General features: G+C 34.6%; 1 protein-coding gene across 4 annotated transcripts in view; it reads left to right on the top strand.

Moving 5' to 3' along the window:
* The window catches only part of PMCA (plasma membrane calcium-transporting ATPase 3), an 83,230-nt gene that overhangs the window by 15,888 nt on the left and 46,569 nt on the right, over nucleotides 1-20,773 (top strand). Inside the window, exon 1 of one of the 4 annotated variants that reach the window (XM_033342341.2) lies at nucleotides 15,745-15,935. The exons of the other annotated variants lie outside the window; for them this stretch is intronic. The gene's annotated coding sequence lies outside the window, so the exon portion shown is untranslated. Of the gene's footprint in view, nucleotides 1-15,744; nucleotides 15,936-20,773 lie in introns of those variants that run through there. 4 annotated transcript variants of the gene reach the window in all.

Genomic DNA, 20,773 nt, shown 5'->3' with positions numbered 1-20,773 from the left:
AGTGAATGAAATGAATTTCTACCGAGATTCCGTTTGTTTAATTACGTTTATAAAAATCTACAGTCCACTCGTTATAATATTCAGTTATATTCAGAATAGTAGGAATTTACAGAAATATTACATTTACATTTTTTAAATATTCCAAGTTGTTGAATTTTCTTCCAAACATAACCTAACCTATATGTTATTCATTTTGTTAAATTAATCACCGACTCTTAAGGCTAACTGATCTTCATGAAGGTAATGCATTTTTAATTAATTGGAAATTGCTTTTCAAGAATCTCGTGGATATTAATTTCAGCAGGAATACTTCTGATCCGTTATTCGTGTTATGTTTTCGCCCGATATAGTAGGAAAGTTACTGTTTTATCGACACGAATGGTTCCCATCGAGAGGTCAATGAAAAACGTCGTCTGAAAATTCGGGAACGCTATTAATGGAAAAATATTGGTCAATCGATGCCAAAAGGATTGATGTACGTCGACTCGACGTCTAGTCTGTCGGTACTTTGGCACTCTTCACCGGCGCAGACGCTTAACGTGACCGTCTGCCAAGTTTCTTGATTGCCGTAAATCATCGGAATCCTGTGTTTAATGTTTAGACATCCGGTCTCTTCGAATACATTGTTCTGGTTATCGTTCGTGTACACCTTCGATTGAAAAAATCTTCTTATCCTTTTTCTTTTCATTTTTCCTTTATATACAACATTTTGAAGTTTCATTAACACTGCGGTAAAATACGACTTTACCGATTACTTTAGTCAGATTTGGAAACAATTTGGAAGTGTACATAGTTGTACAAGCTACAAAGTATTTATTGCGAATTTCATACAAATTTAATATACCAATCATATTGGTTCAATTTGGGAGAATCTGAAAGAGTAAATAAAAGTTTCGATATACAGAGTGGTCGGTAATTGGTGGTACAAGCGGAAAGGGGGTGATTCTACGCGAAAAAAGAAGTCGAAAATATAGAATAAAAATTTTTCGTTCGAGGCTTTGTTTTCGAGAAAATCGACTTTGAATTTCCGCTCGGTACGCGCGCACTTTATCGCGTCTCGTTATAACGGACCTCACTGTAGATCGTTGTCTCGATGGAAAAATTAAAAAATAAAAAAAATTTTTTCAACCACCCTGTATATGTGGTACAAAATTATTATATAGCATAAATAGCCACCTTAAACATGTAATAACTGCTACAGATAATTCCACCGGAATATTGAAATTTATTAACACAATATCTCCACGTTAAATATCTTATAGCCTCCATTAAATTGGCACATGCGAAATGTGGATTCTTCGAAGTTTCGATTTGGCGATTCTGTGTCATCTAAGTTTTGCACTAAGGATGAAATTTGGTATAAATGAGCAATCAAAATATTCACGTGACTTTGTTAGATGAAATTCAATTTGAGAAAAGTAAGATGAAAATTTCTGGAAACAAATGTAGCATTTGAGGTTAATGATTTTTTCTGTTCCATCTAGATGATCTTTTAACGCATAAATTGTCTTAAAAGGAACTATAACGGTTCCATTCTAAAAATCGTTGAATTCTGGTAATTTTTCTAAATCCGGAATAATGAAACTAAATAAGCATTGGGAAAGTACATGGAATTATGTGGAAATTGCTTTGATTAAATGTTTCATACGAACCTAACCTAATATGTACATATTACACACGAACGTTATAACGTGTACATTTCATTTTAAAAAACATTTGATACGATGTGTATGTACGTTTTCAGATTGCTTTCCGACATAATTATACTCGTGCCTCATTGCAGTGCTAATGAAATTTCAAAATGTTTCCTACATAGTCCACAACACACATAGTATATTCATAAAAGGTTTCCGAGTTTCTACATTATTCGAATACTTTCGTAATTACATGTGAACTAGTACTATTCGATCAGGAATGTTCGATATTCGATTAGGTTCGTCGTAGGTTGACTGTGTATCCTAGATGAAAAGTTAATCGAGCTTGCACGTGAGTAACTTGTGAAACGCGCCATAGTGGTCGCTTAAATCGCGCGAAGGCGCTTGACGAACTACTGCCACGCAATAGCTAGGTTCGTACTACTGAAACTTCCATCTTTTCCCCTATGTGTTTCACACCAGTAGATGTTGCGCTATACTATATATTATATTCTGCTATCTAGATGTGTTACTCATATTTCACGCTGTCCCTAACCTCAATAGGACTGCCACTGGGGTTTTTCTAAATAAATAACGAAAATATATAATTTCACGTCGACGCCATAAATTCCAGCAGAGCGCAAATCCATCCATAAATATTTTGAAAAAATCTTGCTGTCCCTAACCTTAATATGATAGTTACTAGATCATCCTTTTAAATAAATAAGGAAAATATTTAATCTTAGATTGAATCCACTTATCAGTATTTTAATAAAGTCACTCTTTTTTTTTGTTTATCTTCTTTAAGTTCCTTTATTAAGTTCGTTATTAATCTTGTTAGTTTTTCGTATGAACATACATAGTACATCTTCGTTGTATTCACATTTTTAACGTTATTAGATAACCGCATCTTTTTGCAAAGAAGTACCTTTTCGAATTTATGATTTCAATTACGAGGTAGAATTACATGAATATAATTTTACGTAATAATTTCAGATAATTTTAATTTATAAAAGTTATTAACCTTCTGTATACTGTATCTAAATTATTAGATATAAAGTGGATATAATTTTATTGAAAACAAGATTGGGAGTCCATTAGGTAAATGTAGGGATCGGTGACATAATTGTTTCAGTGATATAGTGCGACCCAGTTTTACGGGGCACCGTATATATAGCCGACCTTCGTTCCCTCATTTGCTTATTGGCAAGGGTATTTTAAACGCGATGTCAATGAATGATCAATAAGCGAAATGTTAGTGATTATAATCGGCCGACGGGCAGAATTTCTAATATACTCGGAAGAAGCCGTGTAATTACCTGACTCAGATGTTTTCAAGGTTTCCTGAGTTCGTTGAAACGATTATGCCAAGATGGGAGAAGAATTCTATCAATTTCCCTTATCGTTCAATTTTATCTCGTTCCTCGATATAACCTCAAATTCGATTCAGTGAATTTTTTTGTAAAATAACATACAGACAAATCGTAACCTGTAACTAAGTTATACGTACTATATTTTCCAGTTAAAAATAAAATTAATCATTTTCTAAAGTATACGTATATCATTATTATATGGAGATCTATACCAACGTTACCAATTTATAAAAGGAATTTGTTAAAATCAAAGCTAGGTAACTAGGGTTTTCTCATAAGTACTTACACTTTAAGTATTTATTTTAAACCACGGTGTTCTAGTCTTTCAAATTTTTTAGAATCACTTTTTAAAATCTTTCTAACCTCTTTGACAATGTCCTCTAACGTTCGAATTTCTCAAATTCTGTTTAACCTTTCACATTAGTTTCTCTATAAAATAGCCATTTCTATGTCTAATGTAACATAGCATGTCTAACGTAGCATAGCTTTGAAGTTACATACTGATACATCAGTTTTCCTTCTATCTAATTTCATCTTTAGCTACATTCGTATCCCATCGTGATTCCAAGGTTATTTTATTATTTTAAGGTCATTTTCTTCATAATAAAATCTCCGGAAATTGTAAATTCATTGATCATGTATATCTAGAGGTTGATATTTGTTGGTTTCAGTTTACATATGTTTCTTTAAGCTCATAAAACATTTCTGGTTATAGAAGGCTAACCCCCTATATGAAAATGTACCTACGTAGTCGCAAGGCTTGATTAAAAATCATGGGATTGCATGAGGCTCAGATTCGCGGAATAACCGACTAGAACACACAATGTCGTTGAAAAATGGGTCGTGAAAGACAGCGCAAAAATAATTTCAGCTATCGATCCCTATCAACTATGTGCACGCGTTAAGGACACTAGTGCAGCCCGAAGAGGCCTCGAGATGTATTGGAAATTGCACTTTAGAGCTTGTTGTTTCTCTCTCGTTCTCTCCCTCTCGCTCTCTTTCTCTCTATCTATCTATTTATCTATCTATCTTTTCACACGGTGCTGTGAGTAACGTAAACCCGGGGTTTCTCGAGTTCCTTTGTTCCATAGATCACTTAAAGAGAGGATGACGAAAAGTTTACCCTGTTTACCGACGGAGCATCGACTCCATTCAAACAAAAAGCTATCGTTTTAACGTTTTATCGAACACTCCTTAATTGCACCTACTTTAATAGAATTTATTGTATAGTCAATGGATTAATTTTACGTGAAAATGGAATGAAAGATATGGATTATATGTTTTAGAATTACATATATTATCGTGCGTAAGTATGTGTATGCTTGGTGCAATCCAATTGAGAATTGAGAAAAATGTTTTTCTATCGTTAATTTTTTACTTCTTGTCGTAAGTGGGATCAAGTGTTCTGCTAAATTGAAGGTGAAACGAAGAATATATCTGTATCAGTCACGTTCTATATTCATCTCTAATAAACAGCTGACACTTCATAAAATCTATATAACTTTTAAAATGTGGTTGGAAACATATATCAATTATTCTAAGATCTCAATATTGAACGAATACGCTAAGTCACTTATCTAAGTGTTATCGTAGAAACCATTTTAATTCACCTCCCGTTATTGCTTTTTTATTCATACTAATTAATATCAAATATTTTCATTAATATGTACGCTCTATATATGTTGGTGTCTGAGATTAGATTAGAGACGGAAGTTAGATTGAAGAGCTTTATTTGAGGTATACTTTATATATTACCAATTATTCGAAAATGTCCGAATACTTAAGCACGGTAGTGTAGATGTAAACATTAGATAATTTTAAAGATATAAATTATTGAAGACTTACATACCAGTGATACAAACATAAGGAGGACAAGAACCATCTTGTCTTCGACGTTTCTGTGGCTCCACTATCGCATCCGGATTCGTACATAACCTATTCTATGGAAGTCTAACAAAGCGAAATCAAGGACGCCGCTTATTATTACTAAGGGCTTCGATACCGATCAATACCGCATAATCCAGTAGCGTATAACGTTTATCTGCTCTCGACAGAGAGCACAAGTGGTATTCAACAACTTTTTTGTTCCGACAAGAGCGTATTCCTGTCCTAAAATTTCGCACTTTTACGCCATTTTGGAATTGTCCACTAACCTTAGAGAGTTGAGTTGTGACGTATTTAACTTAAGATTCTATATCACAATGACAAATAGAGGTTATGTATTGTATGTACATTTGTTTTATTACAATTTATTAATTTGAAACCTCAGCTATTTTTGAATTTGAAAATCGAATCGTCGTACTTAAAAGAGAATCAGGTATCTAGATACCTATTTTTATATTTTTTTGAAAAACATCTCAAGCTAAAATATACAACATGGATGAATGCAAAATTTTTATTTAATATCGCTCATTTATTACAAAACGTTATGAAAGCACATGAATAAGAATTGGAAGCTTAAATATTAAAATTTCTTAGAATTTTCTATTACGAAAATATAAGTGTCCAAAAATAGGAATCTTAAAGCAATTTTGCAATATTTTTACAAGAATATCGAAAGTTGTTAAAGAAATGATAGAAGTTAGTGTACGGGTGAGGTTAAGTCGTCGCAGTTGTGACCGATTTTTCGATACACAGCTGTGTAGAGACTCGTCGAAAAAAGAAATCCATGTTAATTCAATATTCATTACCAACGGGGTATTTTAGGATACAATATCCGATAGTCCGGAGTAATTGCAGGTCCAAGGCGTGTCAAATTATTTATTGCATTCGTGTAGTGATATGTTAGTGTCATATAGGCCGGCTACAGTCGCGCATGCTTCTACACTCGCTTAGAAAATGAAGTGTAACATCGTGGCGCAGGAAGATTCACGGGACTTCGTATTGTTTGTCTGTAGATCGATTCCCAAAGAATGTCTCTCAAGTTGAGTTAATTTAGCCGGAGAACCGTGACTAAAAAAATAACTAGGGGAAAAAGAGAAAAGAATTTTTTTCGTTCGTTTAATACACTGGAAATTGCATATCAGTTTCTAGTGAATATTGTAGTAAACTTACAAGATGACAATAAATTATGTCCCACAGGAATATTGTAACTAGAGCAGACGCGATAAATATTACCAGGGAATTTCTGATATTCTCTAGACTCTCGAAAATCCTTTCTTGCAAATGAATTTCTGCTTGCAGGAAATTCTTGCTAAACTTCACCTACTTGATATAATATATGACGTTAACTTCTGGAAACAATTAATTACGATAGGAAATTCTTTTATTGTGTATTTAGATAACGTATAGGTTATCAGAAATTTTGTTAGATCACGATACCTCGAATAACAGCACCAATTTACGTCACATCGGCTCGATTTCTCGTTGGAGAGCGCTCTTTTCCAAGAAATCCCCTCTTATCGAATCTCTGCAATTCTATATCCATATCAGTATTATCTATCGGTTACTCTTAAAAAAGCGATTGATGTTCCAGTGTATATTTTTAAAGTAACCTTGCCTTTTAAATTACTTTTTTAACTTCAAAGTTGCTGATAATTACTTTAGAAGCATAATGTCGCTATTCTATAGCCTATATTTCTTAATGTAAATTATTAATATTTAGGGTTATTTAATTTTATTTTATATTTTACGTTCTTTATGCTAGCAATAAAATTAATTTAAAGATTCCAAAACAAAGTAATTTGGCCCTAAATTATTATGCTCTCTCGTGACCCAATGATATCAATCAAGAGATCAAACATTAAAATAAGCTATGATTTCTTATACAATACCTTTTCATTTGGATTATAACAGTCGTGACCTCTGTCATGGTTCTAACGTATCAGAATAGTCTAGCATATCCCTAGCGTAGTTACGAAGCATAACCGATCCAGGACCTGTCCGTCGAACCGCAGTGACATCTCACGTGATCAAAAGAGAGGTTCCTGGACCGTGGCAGTCCTTCTTTATCCTTAGATCGATGCGTATTTCTGCATGATCTGAAAAAGGACAAAGAAGTGTCACCGGGTGATTGAATAGAGGGCCCGCGTGTCGGACGCTTTTAATTTCCTGTTCATTGACGTCTGATGTGAATTAACCTTATTGGCAGTTTAACGGTTTATTTAGCTTTCTGGTTCTAATCTTAACCGGCGCATTAAATCGTGCATAATGGTGTCACGATTGTTACGTTCGTTGTAACACTTTCGCTGCGCGATGTCCGGTACACTTGACGCCTCTGAGTATTTATACACAGAATATGGCGGACAAGAGAAGGAAAGAGATAGAGAGAAGGTGGATGGGCTATATGGATGGCTTCAATAGGATGTGTTCCATCGAGTACGATATTGAATTAATATTATCCATTAGCGTGGTGACGCAGGAGATTCTTGTTAACCCTGGATTGCTTAACTGGGTTACAACAAACGTGGATACAGGACAATTAACAATTAATTGTCGTCGTCAGACGTGCTTCTACTGTTATTATTCCCATATGCCTCGTATCAAGCATTACCTTCTAATATTTGAACAAAGAGAGAACGTTCATTTTGTTAGGTTACGAAATGATCGATATTGAAATGATTGGGTTGGGAAATGATTCTTTTCCTCAATGAAGGGAAGGTTTCCTTAGTGGTGCGCTGAAAGTCCTGCGGATAATTCCTATTCACTGAAGTATTCTTGTTTTATTCACAATTCTATCGCAACGGTGTACGCATATTTCACATACGGTCATTAACAAAAGTTTTCATCCTATGAAATGCATATATTTATTAAAATAAAATGTTATAGAATTCCGCTGCAAAGTATACTATGCTAGCCCAATTAGGAGCTGTTTTATTACTTTATGCGTCTAAATAAAAATGCCTTTTTGAAGTGAGTGACTATAGTATATTAATATTAATCTATATGTTATAAAATCCTACTATACAATTAGCATATACTATACTGAATCCACTAAGACCTGTTTCATTATTTATAGGTTAGGAAGTATACTTAAATAAAAATAGCCTTGATATAAAGTGTATATCATTAGAAATTTGTATATGCTATCGTCATTGTGTTATCCTACAACAAATTATTAAATCGAGATACTTTTACAGAGAAATAACAAAATATAAGAAATAATATTCTAATAGAAAATATCGTTAGGAAAATTACGTAGAACGATATTCAGAAGATAATCCCGTAAGAAATGTGTCCATGACTATCTCGTTAGATTTCTTGTCATGAAAACCGAGATGGACTATGGTTGAATTCAGCCAAACTTGAAAGTCCGGCTTTTTGTCGTAGATGATAATACGAGCTCTACGTATCGATCCCAAGATTCGTGACGTAATAACACTGTGTGCGTCACGATTCAGGAATACGAGATATCCTGGCTGGTCGATGTTTCCAGGTTCGTGTTTTTGCACATAACAAGTAGATATTCACTTTATTTGCATTTACAGTGTGTCACTTTGTCCTACAAATGAATCACTATTGGCTGTCGCTACGGGTCAATATTAACTCGTAGAAAGTTCGTTGAAAATTCGAACGATAGTCGATAAACTACAGTTAATTTGCTTGATAATTCTGGACATAGTCATAGGTCAACTATCTAAAAAACTTATTACATGATTATAAACTGTTGTCGAATGTCGCGGAAATTTTTAGGTTAGGAATGGTGGTTCCTCGCAGAGTCAAGAAAGCAGATAATCGAAAGTATGTATCGATAATTCTAAACGTGGTTTTAAGTAAACAATCTAAAGAAATTGAATTCATTATATTAAATATAAAGTGTCAACGAATGTCGTGTTCAGAAAATACTTTAGGTTAGGAATTTGGGATTCATTCGAGGTTCAAACGAGCAAATATTTGAACGTATAAGAAAACGAAGATAATCTGAGAATATCAAAAATTCGTAAAATGGCAATGATTAATTTGAGATTCGAAATTTCGAAGTGGATATTTTGGAACGATTAGAAATGTTCCAATTTAAAGAGGGAATATTCGAACAGCTATCGGAATTTTATTTACGCTCGAGTGATGCCAAGGGACGTTTGTTTTCCCAATAATTAAATAACTATGAGGCGCGTATCGGCCCATGAATTGTTAATTTCGCAACAATTTACCGCGAGGAGGATGTTTTTCCGCCCACGATCGTAAGCAGGACCGATTTTGGGTGTGGATGAATGTGGGCGACGATTCAAACGTTAGGGCGACTGGATAAAAATAAACATCGCGCCTAATCTAAAGAAATTTTTGAATATTTTGCATTGCCTTTCAGTATTTCGTCAGAATATTTCCAGTAATATATTTTCGTAAAAAGAATAATAATTTCAACATATGATTACATCATACGTGGCGAGGATAGAAGGAAATCCGACTTGTTCGTTTAAATATTATTTAATGATGACGAACAAAAGAAAGCTTAGAATTGATACATTGTGAATTTTAGTAACATTTGTATTGGAAATTTGTCATTACGTTGATCACAATCATCTATTCTGTGATATATGTTATATTTATTCATTACTCTTATTAGATATAAATTCATTTTATAAAATTATGATACTTTTTATTATTTTCTGTTACTTTATAAACTTTCTTTTGTCCGCCATTGTAAAGTAAAACTAAAACTTTGTAGCCACCCTATATAATTTAATTAATACAATGTATTCCATTTTTTCTGATTTAAATACATGCGTCCAAAGATCCGGAAGGAACGGGACATTCTCCTTAAATGCGTAACGCTATTAGTTACTACCTTGGTGGTAGGATTTTCGTGAGATTTCGTACGAAATCGTGGAACTTCGGTTTCCTCCTATGTTGCGTGTCGAGCCCGCACAGGCATAGGTTAACGCACAGTTCTGTGTCACAGATTCCAGGCTTCCAGTTATCCCTTTTCAACAACTGTTAGATATCCTTGCATCGAACGAAATTGCATCGTACGATGTGTAGATTAGGCGAGCAGCCGAGGAAGGTTAGAGAAGAGGGCGGGATCGTCGGCTGGTCCTGGATATCGTTCATAGAACTACAGCGGAGCGAAGGGATGCGAAGCGATAAACTTTCCTGCCATAGATACCGGACTTCCGATCGTTTCTTTGAAATAGGATCGAGGGAACGTCAGAGCGGAATAATTTGATTAAAATGCCTGAATACACGCGAGCGAACTCGTTCGGTAGTTGTGTTGCACTAACGGACTAACGTGTTTATTGCCGCTCGGGATACCCTCGGACCAGCAAAATAACCAATCCTTGCTTCATTTTTTTAAATAATATGCAAGAACACATCTTTCAAATTTGAATCCATTCTGTTGAATGTTTCAAAAAATGTTTTCGTACATACTCTATATGTATTTTCTGATAGTAGGAGTATAATTTAAAGATACTAGTTTCAATTTTGAACTTCTGGTTCGTAAGACACTTCTGTTTACACGTGCATTGGATAAATTTACTAAGTGATAAATCACAGCATCGAGTTTGTAGATAAGCGATGTTAGGTTATAGCGTTATATTAAATTTCTGTTAGAATAGGTTTGGCTTAGATTTCTGAATAGATCTTCTCCTATTTTAGTTTAGTCTTCCTAGATTCATATTTTTCCCTCTACTCGTCCACTAGTGCTATTGATCTTTACTTCAGATTTGGTTAGATCAAGTTAAGACTAATTTGGTTTAGATTTATCAAACTCCTTTTATTCAAAATTCAATCTTTAGTTTAGATCAGATTAAGGTAGGTTAGGTTTACTTTAGATTTACGAAGTTTGCTTAACTCAAATGTATATACGTATATAATACTATTTTTGGATTCTGATCGGTGAATATTTTTAAAAAGAGATAAAAATTATTGGAAAATTACTAACGTCTTAACACGATGTTTAACCAACTTGTAACCCGATATAGAACGGTCGTTTCAAACATTGAATATGCATCTGTCTACGCCTACGCGTAAAAACAATGACGGTAGTGCCTAGCCAAGCCTGTTAGATTCTGCGATAGGAATTCTTTTCGGTTACGCATTCAGTGGCGTGCGACTCATGCTAACACTGTACACGGTGTATATACATTGAAAATCGTAAATGTCGATTGTTCGTTGGTATTCCTTTAAAGCGCATGCCCCTTCTACTGACATATATCCATCTCTCTCTTTAGCTCCAGCTCCTTTCAACGTTCTCCAAATATGTTCCTCCCTTATCTCCACAGCGCGAGTCAATATTTGCTGTGCACTTAAATGACGCGTGGTGGGAGTAGCAACCATCTCGTCGACCAACGGATTTTCCATTAATAATGTACATTAATGAGATCGAAACAATTAGTCAGTCGGTCGTTGAATTATGATTAATGAGAAAGCGAGGGAGAAATTTTACGCTTCCTTTCTTTTTCAATTTATGCATTTAATTACTGGAATTACTAACTTAATGATATTAGTTACCATTTTAGTTTAGTCAGTTTAAATAAAGAGTAAATTCCAACCGTCCTTTCCTTTTCAATTTATTTAGTTACTCGAACTACTAGCTGATAAGAATGCTAGTTTAGTTTAATCTATTTAAGTAAAGCAAATTCTCTTTCCTTTCTTTTCCAATATGTTTAGTTATCGATAAGCATACTAGTTACTGATTTATTTTATTTATCTGGTATTTATTTAATCGCTATAGGAAACTCTTATGTACATACTGCACATATGTGTTACATAATACACTTCGATATTTTATTATCGCCACAATGAAACATGACTGTAATGATTGTACTGGTAAAGTTTAAAGATTATATTGGTAAGATTATATCGGAGTCGGTGTACTTTCGTGCCACTGTATACACGAATGCTTACATTCGATTGTGTGCAAAATTAAATTAATTTATTAAAATTATACGTAAAAGGAAGAAAGTAATATTGCATAAATAAAAAAAGAGTCAGAAGTGAAGAATAAAAGAAAGTATATGAGGTTAGTTTCCATGTTTATTCTCTCGATAAATATTCTGTAAAAAGAAATGCTACCCTACTCATTTTTATCCGAATCTCGCGAGCAATTTCGTCCACTAAATTTTTTTCACAGACGGTTCAACTAGTGCATAACCTATTACTTCACAGCTGTGTATGTGTAAAACATCTACATAAATAAACTCAGTGGAGGAATAGTGAAGGCATAATAGCGGTCGTGCGGAGTCTATATATAATGCTCGGTCACGAGCATGCCTTCGTTCACCGTTTCCACGAAGGCGTCGCGTTTAGCGTGACGAATACTGATTAGTAATGTAACATCACAATGTCGCTGTGTTCATGTTGCATGAAGATCTCTTTCCAATTATGACGGTCGTTACGAAGAATCTGTCGTGTTATTGTTGTTCCGTAGTGAATCACGATCTCTGCACACGTGTATATGTATGTACCGGGGCACTGTGTGCTGCTATGTGTTTCTTATTTTCTCCGTGTGGCGCCAGTATCGAATCAAATCACCGAAGGTTCGTAAATTTTGGTATGTCTTGCGTAGGATTGTCTGTATCGTTTTACCGAAGGCAGATCCCGATTTAGTGGGAGGGACCAAGTTGAAATTGCCGTCATTTAACGGTGGATTCCGTGAATTGTCATTTTACTGCTGTCGTATAGCAAGGGGTCTGGTTTTTCAATCCTTTTTTCTCTTGTCAATTGGGGTTAGGTTACTGGCCAGTAACAGACTTATTGTAACTGATCACTAGATTTTCATACAAATCCATTATTTTATACATATTTTATAAATTTTATATTATTTTATACTACATTTATATTATATCGCGGATTTTTTTTTTATTTACGTAATATTACTTCTCCGGGATACATGGTGGTTTACATGTACATTGCTCTTCTATATATACAGGGTGGTTGGTAACTGGTGGTATACGACTTTACTGATTACTTTAGTCAGGTTTGCAAACAATTTGGAAGTGTATATAGTTACACAAGCTACAAAGTATTTATTGCGAATTTCGTACAAATTTAATATACTAATCATATTGGTTAAATTTGGAAGAATCTGAAGGAGTAAATAAAAGTAAAAGGGTGGTCGGTAACTGGTGGCACAAGCGGAAAGGGGGTGATTCTACGCGAAAAAAGAAGTCGAAAATATAGAATAAAAATTTTTCGTTCGAGGCTTTGTTTTCGAGAAAATCGACTTTGAATTTTCGCTCGGTACGCGTTCACTTTATCGCGTCTCGTTATAACAGATCTCACTGTAGATTTTTAAAAAAATAGAAAAAAAATTTTTTATTCTATATTTTCGACTTCTTTTTTCGCGTAGAATCACCCCCTTTCCGCTTGTACTACTAGTTACTACCAACCACCCTGTATATATAATTTTTCATATTATGCGCACTCTGTGCAATTTTGCATTCTTTAATGTGCCATAAAAATCCGCCGTCTAATTATTATTATTTTATATTTATATCGAACAGTGTTTAACGATCATTCACATACAACAATTTTAATGAGAGATTTATCGGAGCTTGTCTTTAAAAAATGCTATGATATCTCCCTTATCGAGAACATATCAATTAGATCAATCAGTTCTTACTATTTATTCTGTTGGCGAACGTGATTCGAGACAACAGGAAAGAGAGTAGTATATTCTCTTTATCGCGCGATGCCAAATTTGAAAATGTGTACACGAGATAAAAAAAGAAAGAGATTTTTCACATAGCCGAGCGTTTATTGCAAATGAAATTCCGCGACGTAGACATTTTTGTGGAAATCTGTACTATAATAAAAAGATTTGTACGACTCCTTTTATCTAGCGTTTTATTACTTTATTTCCATCTACATTGACGTAATTCTGAACACTATCTCGGACGTTGCTCTCCCTTTGTGATACCCAGTTCAAGCGCTACGTTGCTCAAAATAATTGGGTCATCACCTGATCGTGCCATTTTAGCAACAGAAAGCCCAACATTCCGTATAAGATATATCACTATACTGTCATAGTTACATTACCCTATATAACTCACGGTAATATATCATGTTGAACGTTCAATTTTTTACATACAATCAGTCCACTGACGTGATATTCAAATCCTACGTTATATCTTCTTAGCTCTATTGTAAAATAACGGAACGCAATTCTAACCTAAAAGTGAAGGTCGTATATTTGATATTCCTTTCGTTTTCTTATATAACTACAGGTTGCTTATATTATCTACTACTAATATACTACTAATAACTGGTAATGATGATAAGAATTGCAAGAAGTCGATTCCTCGTAGAATCTAACCTTGTCGTAAAATAGGAAACCTCGTTAAAAATGAAGTTCGCTTATCTGATATTCTCAGTATACTCGACAAATCTTCAAAACTCGGCTCTTTCGGAAACGTGTCGTCATGTGAAAAGTTTCATTCTACGTTATCGACCTTTTTTTTCGCGTAAGATCGCCTCTTTGTCGACCGTATTACGGTTACTGGAACAACCTGCGTTTACCAAAAAATATGTCGGTCATTTATTCCGTATCGCAATGGGAGTCACGTGACAGAGGTCGGTCCGAGGAGATCAGATCAATAAATTCATTCAAGTCACGCGGTGTGACTAACTTTTTCTCCATATAACGCGCCGACAACAGCACTGCGACGATTTTCCACGAAAGTACGAAATTCGAGCTAAATTCTCTTATGTCAGACGCTCTGTACATGTTTAATCGGTCTCACACCCCTCGTCTCTTTCACCTCGTATGTCTACGTTCACATAAAATGGCAGACAAAGATATTCATACGATTGGAATATGGGAATAAAAAGAAAAATATTTTCTCTGTTATTAAATATACTTAAATGTGTGTAATTATATATTGTACAGAAACAGTTGCAGTAATAAATGTATACGAACAAAGATGAATTCGCAAATACAATAAAATATTCTCAAAGATTTGAAAAATATGAAACTTCGGATTTCGCTAAAAACTTGTTACTTTAATAATGCGAATATTAATTACTAGTAGAGGAAGTAGTCTAAATATGATGTAGCATTTCTACTTCAGGATTTATTGCCAAATCCGTTCAAGATTTTTAAGATGGCAGTATATATGTCTAAAACGTGTTTGCTTTATGATATAAAGTTAAAAAAAACTGAACGAAGGTAATGTCTCTTTCAAATTATATATTTAAAATAAAAGTAAAAGTATTCGTGTTTAGAAATTCAACTAGCTCATATTTAAACTCTAGTCTGTATTTGGATCATCTCTTGTACTATATAAATACTTCTATCTCAATAATCAAACAAATTAATTAACAGTTTGTTCCTGTACATTTATTACTGTAATTATCCGAATGTAATGAAACAGACATATATTCGATTATGTTTAATAATATAAGAAATATTTTTTTATTTTTACATTCCAACTGTATTATTTAATACTTTTGTCTCTCACTGTATAGCCTGTGTGTGTGTGTGTGTGTGTGTGTGTGTTCCTGTTGCTTTCGCCTGCCGCCGCCGCGCCGCCCCTCGTCGACTCGATTGACGTCATTATACGACGGCGTGAAGCACATTAGCGTCATGAAACGTTTACACGATACTTTACTTCGACACGTTATCAATCCTGCCGGTTTACATCGGTCTAGGCCCCAATATCTTAAAATCTGTCAGGCTAATTATCGGCGGCTGGCTGCGAGAAGGTCGTCATCACCTCTCTACTTTTAGTTACTGCCACCACTACTTCTCTTTCTCCCCACCACACCACTGTGTGGTGCTAGTGTCGCCATTGAGTGGCGCGCACAACCAACTGGCCGTCTGTAAATTTTTTTCTTTCATAGTCGCGTTTCGCGAATTCGTTCACCCGGCGGAATTATAGACGCGAACCGTGCTTCTCGCGGAAGACAATCCTCTATAGAAGTTGCTCGTTGACCCTCGTGTGTCTCGTCCTACCGGCCTTGGGTTTATAAATATTCGGTCCAGTGTGAACGTGTGCGTATGTCTGTGCAGTTCGTTGTCAGTGTCGAAGATATGCGCTCGGCTTTCTTCGTAAGTACGCTTTCTGATATAATAGCCGGAATTCCAAAAGTTTAATGAAATACTCGTAGAATACTTGTAGAGCTTTTATAAATATATATTTCTTGTGTTATAGAGAACATTTTGAATTTTCACTAGCGCAAGAGTGAGACACGTCTGTTACTGTTATATTGGTAACGTTTGAAATAAATCTAAAAATGTACATAAGTGCTACAAGACATATAATGATACAAGCGGAAGTATTTAAACAGTTTAATCCATGGTATTAACGAGTCTCCAATATTCAGCATTCTTAATAGACTGCGAATTTTTATGCATTTATGGGATAGTTATAAATGCAAAAATGCACATAGTACGTATAATATGCGAATATACATAAACGTCCTACACCCGTTACAATATTCAGTAGGTAAAACAAATTTCTGCTAAGATTCTGTTCATCTGTTTGTCTTTATAAAAATATGAATTTGCATAAATATGTGCAATTTACTTATTATAGAATATATTTAAACGTTAATTGGAGTCGCTGCGTCAGCAATTATTCCGAGTTATTTAGAATAAAATTATTTTATTTTAGAGAATTTTATATCAATTTATATTTCGTATTTAACGTGACAGAGACATTATTTTATTCTGTTATATACAAATAACAGTTACAATAATAATAATAGATACAATAATAATACAATAATAATAGATACAAATTAAAGTTAAATGTATTGTAAATTGTTAGCAATTAAATATGATTCAACGATATCAGTCGAGAGCTAAAATTGTTCGTGCTGTATGCTAATTTCTTACTAAATATATGTTTGCAATAAATGTCTTGTGACTTCTATGTATATGCATCGTCAGATTGATTTCAAATTTGACCACCACAATCGTGACATATATGTGTATGACCAACATATTCAAAATGTTTTATATAACGCGCAATTTATTTATACAACGCGTCTTTAAGATACAGCAATGATGAATTTAAGATTAATGCCCTATATATTAATGAAAATCCGAAAAGATAGGACCAACAGGATTTCGTTAATAATCGATTCGGTGCAACCATCGAAAATCGATTGTACCGATGTCGATAATATTTAATAACCTCGTCGCTGCATTGATTCGGTTAAAATTCTGTAAAATAATAGAAAGTTGAGAGATGGTGGAGAATTCTGCAAAGTTTAATGAAACGTAGACTGATGTCTTTCTCTGGTTTTTTTTATATTCTACATGGCTCATCAGTCAGAAAAGCGCGAGTAATGAGATATGAAACAGTGAATGGTTTGTATGGCACTCGACAGCGCGCGCGCTCCATACGGGTAATTGCATACGAATGCACAAATGCATGCAAATCTTTCTGCGCTGTAAATCTCGCCTGTTCCGCGGGTTAATTGTCACTCTTCGCACCGGCTAAGGTCATCCCACTCTATTTCTACGCTACAGAGCTTGAATCTGACCGTTAGATTCATTTTTTATCTAAATCTATTTAATGAATACATGGTGACAATTATGGTCGATTCTCATTACTGGACTGCGGATATTTATGCGAATTCATACTTTTATGAATACAATTTTCGAAAAATGGAACTGAAGTAGAAAATTATTTCATGTACTAAACGTTGTGGAAAGTACTTTAGGTGTTTTATACAGTATACAGGGTGGTCCGGATAAAGTGCTACAATCCGTTTCCTTAGAAACTAATGGAGATATCAACTTCGTTTTTACTGTAATTAAATAGCGTACTGTTTTAGTGGCCAATTTATTTTTTGTGACCAATTTATTTTTTGTGACGAATCGTAGACTGAAAAAAGGGGCCACTAGAGATTTTTTGAAATGGAAGGTTGCATTAATTTTTTTGTGATTCAGATAACTCTTATTGGGTTACATCTAAATTACTATGCTAATGAAATTTTAAGATAGTTCATGGTATAAAAACAGAAAACAATATTTCGGAATAATACACGTAACGTGAGTCGTTAATAAAAGCGAAATTACAGTACTAGAATTTTTCTTCCAGAAGATAATATGGACGATAATGTTATTTAGGTTAGCTCCAGTTTAGGTTATGTTTGCATCGGTAGATACATATCGATTCGATAACGGTATCGATACGTATCGGCGCGTTAGATTTTGACCGATTTGCGTTATCTGTCATTAACGTATTTTTACAATCGAGATTTTGCAATCACGAGTATCAAAATATCATCCTTGTCGCAAGTGATTTAATAGATTTACATTTTTCCATCTAGCGGAACGTTATCTCTGAAATCATGACGTAAATCGAGTAATGAGCTCTTATGGTAAATTACGTGAGAAGATTAGATGAGAAATGAGAATAGAGAGAAAGATTGTATCTCTTTCTCCTCTTTCCTCGTACATTTCTTGTCGTTGACTTAAATTCACATCAAACTATCTATGTCGTTTCGTTTGACCTCAGCGAGTCAGTGTATCTAGTAAATTTGCTCGGATTCTTCGTTTCTTTTTTTAATAAAAAAAAAAACTAGAAATATTAATTTATTCTATTTTAGCTTTATTTCACTTTCAGTTTCAGTTACGTAGTCTAAATTATTATGTTTCGCTAAATTATTACGTTCCCTAAAGAAGTAAGTAATTTTGCGTATTATGTGCATTTTATACAGTTTCGCAGCTTTAAATTTCCCATAAATGCATAGAAATCTGCAGTACGAATGGTTATTGGGATTCCAGAGCTAATATCGAGTTTCCTATCTGTGTATAGTATTAGTGTGCTGTGAATCTATGCACTTGGTTAGATGATAAGTGTATGTAATACAGTTAATATATATATATACATATATACTGCAGGATATAGGACGTTATAAGTGTATGTGTTACAGTGCATGTAACACACTTATCCTCTATCCAAGTCCATAGGTACAAAACGACAGAAATAGTACACACAGATAGGAAACTCAATACATATTAGCAAAAATATAATTGGCAACCGACACGTGCGGTCATGGCTAATCCCTGAAAGATGGAGGTATGGTGAATTCTTTAAGGGAATCCAGAAATAAGACAGAGCGTGTGTGTATGTCGTTCAGGGTGGGCAACAGTACAGTTCAAACACGTGAAAACACTAAATATACACTGATCGTCCGTGCGGTAAGTCCGCGTCGAAATAGAGCAATTTTATCCGATTCAGTGAAAACTGATCCCGTGAGGCATTATAATTAGAGGGCGAGGAGTTATTGTTGGATTTCCCGGGATTATTGATGGATCGATTGCCGTTAACGTTTCATTGATCGTATTAATATTGTTCGTATGAAAAAAGATTCACATTCTCGAAAAAGTGCATCGCATAATACCAGAATCTCTCTCTTTTTCTCAATTATCCTCTGTGTGTGTGTGTGTGCGCGCGCACGAGCACGGGTGGCGCGTGTGTGTCATTCGCTGCTGAAAGACGGTGGAGTTTTTCATTCGAAGGTTGGTAACCCCGCGTGAACGCGCCCCTGATACGGATAGAGCGTGAAATTAATTGTAAAACAACGCCTGAAAATAAGGGCAGTTTACCATCTTTACGCCTACTATGGCAGTAGTTAGTCTTCGCATCAAATCAGTTTCTAATTAAGGAAGCCCACCCCCGGTCACAACTCTGCACCCATTGAACCTGTATAACTTACATGAGAGAAAAAGAGCGAGATTACACGATTTCTCTATAGACTTTACGTCATTAGCACACGGGTACGAGTAAAGAGAGATTTTATCGCCTAGAAAATTGCCAGGCATAATTGCAACTGCAAACGCTATAAATCGAGAAATCGGAAATTTTATACGTTAGGTTTATCGTTGGTTCGTATAATATTATTAAAATGCCATAAACAACGATCAATGTAAGCTAAAATCGTTGAGAAATAAAATTACGATAATCTTTTAGTCTGTCAAATGATTCATGCGGTATATTTTAAGGTTATATACGTACGGTGATTCATGTGAATAAAAACCTGTACATCGATATAACTATTAACGTAGGATAAAATCGGTTGAAAAATAAAATGGTAATAATTTTTGAGGTTAAGTTCGTTGATGATTCATGCGATATTTTTTAGGTGTTATACACGTAGGACGATTAATATGAATTGAGATCTGTACATCAATATAACTATTAACGTAGAATAAAATTGTTGAAAAATAAAATGGCGATCATTTTTTAGGTTAAGTTGCGTGGATGATTGATGTGAAATGATCACAAGACGTCGTGTACGACGATTAGCATGGATGAAAATTTATTGAAAAATAAAATTACGATAAACCCATCTCTCGAACAATAAAAAGAATTTTCGAAAGTTCGATAACAAGAATTTCTCCACGTTTTCTATCTCTCTCGACTGGAGTGCTCGAACGAGTGTAAACAATGGAAGGGAATCCGCGTGAAAGTACGAAAATAGTTGGAATTGGATGGTAAAAAGAATTCCGTTTCCTCTCTCTTTAGTAACTCCCTCTTCTCCTCTTGCTTTGCCGCTCTGTTTGCCCCGTATCGACTCTCGGCTCTTCAGCTCAATCAACAATATCGACACGTACTCTCGAAATATAGAGCACAGAGAAAATATCTCTTTCCTCCACGCGGCCAAGGAAATGGCCTCTGACCGCTTCAAACAATTTCTTTTAGTTAAACGACACTCTTTAAATACGAGTGGTTATTGGGGTAGAAAAAAGAGCGTCGATTACTAAAACACGATAAACCGTGGTGACTTTATTGCGAATGAAAAAATCGAGGCAATTGTTGCTTCCCGTTCGTCGAGTATCGGTATTACGTTATTCGATGATGGCACCTCATTATTTTTATGAAATTTGTTACATACGACTTTTGGGAAAAAGAATAGAGTAAAACGAAA

The sequence above is a fragment of the Bombus vancouverensis genome, chromosome 16 (assembly GCF_051014615.1).
Source record: "Bombus vancouverensis nearcticus chromosome 16, iyBomVanc1_principal, whole genome shotgun sequence".
NCBI classification, from domain to species: Eukaryota; Metazoa; Arthropoda; class Insecta; order Hymenoptera; family Apidae; genus Bombus; species Bombus vancouverensis.
The sequence above is the reverse complement of the archived record's forward strand: the minus strand, read 5'-3'. Positions and strand labels throughout refer to the sequence as shown.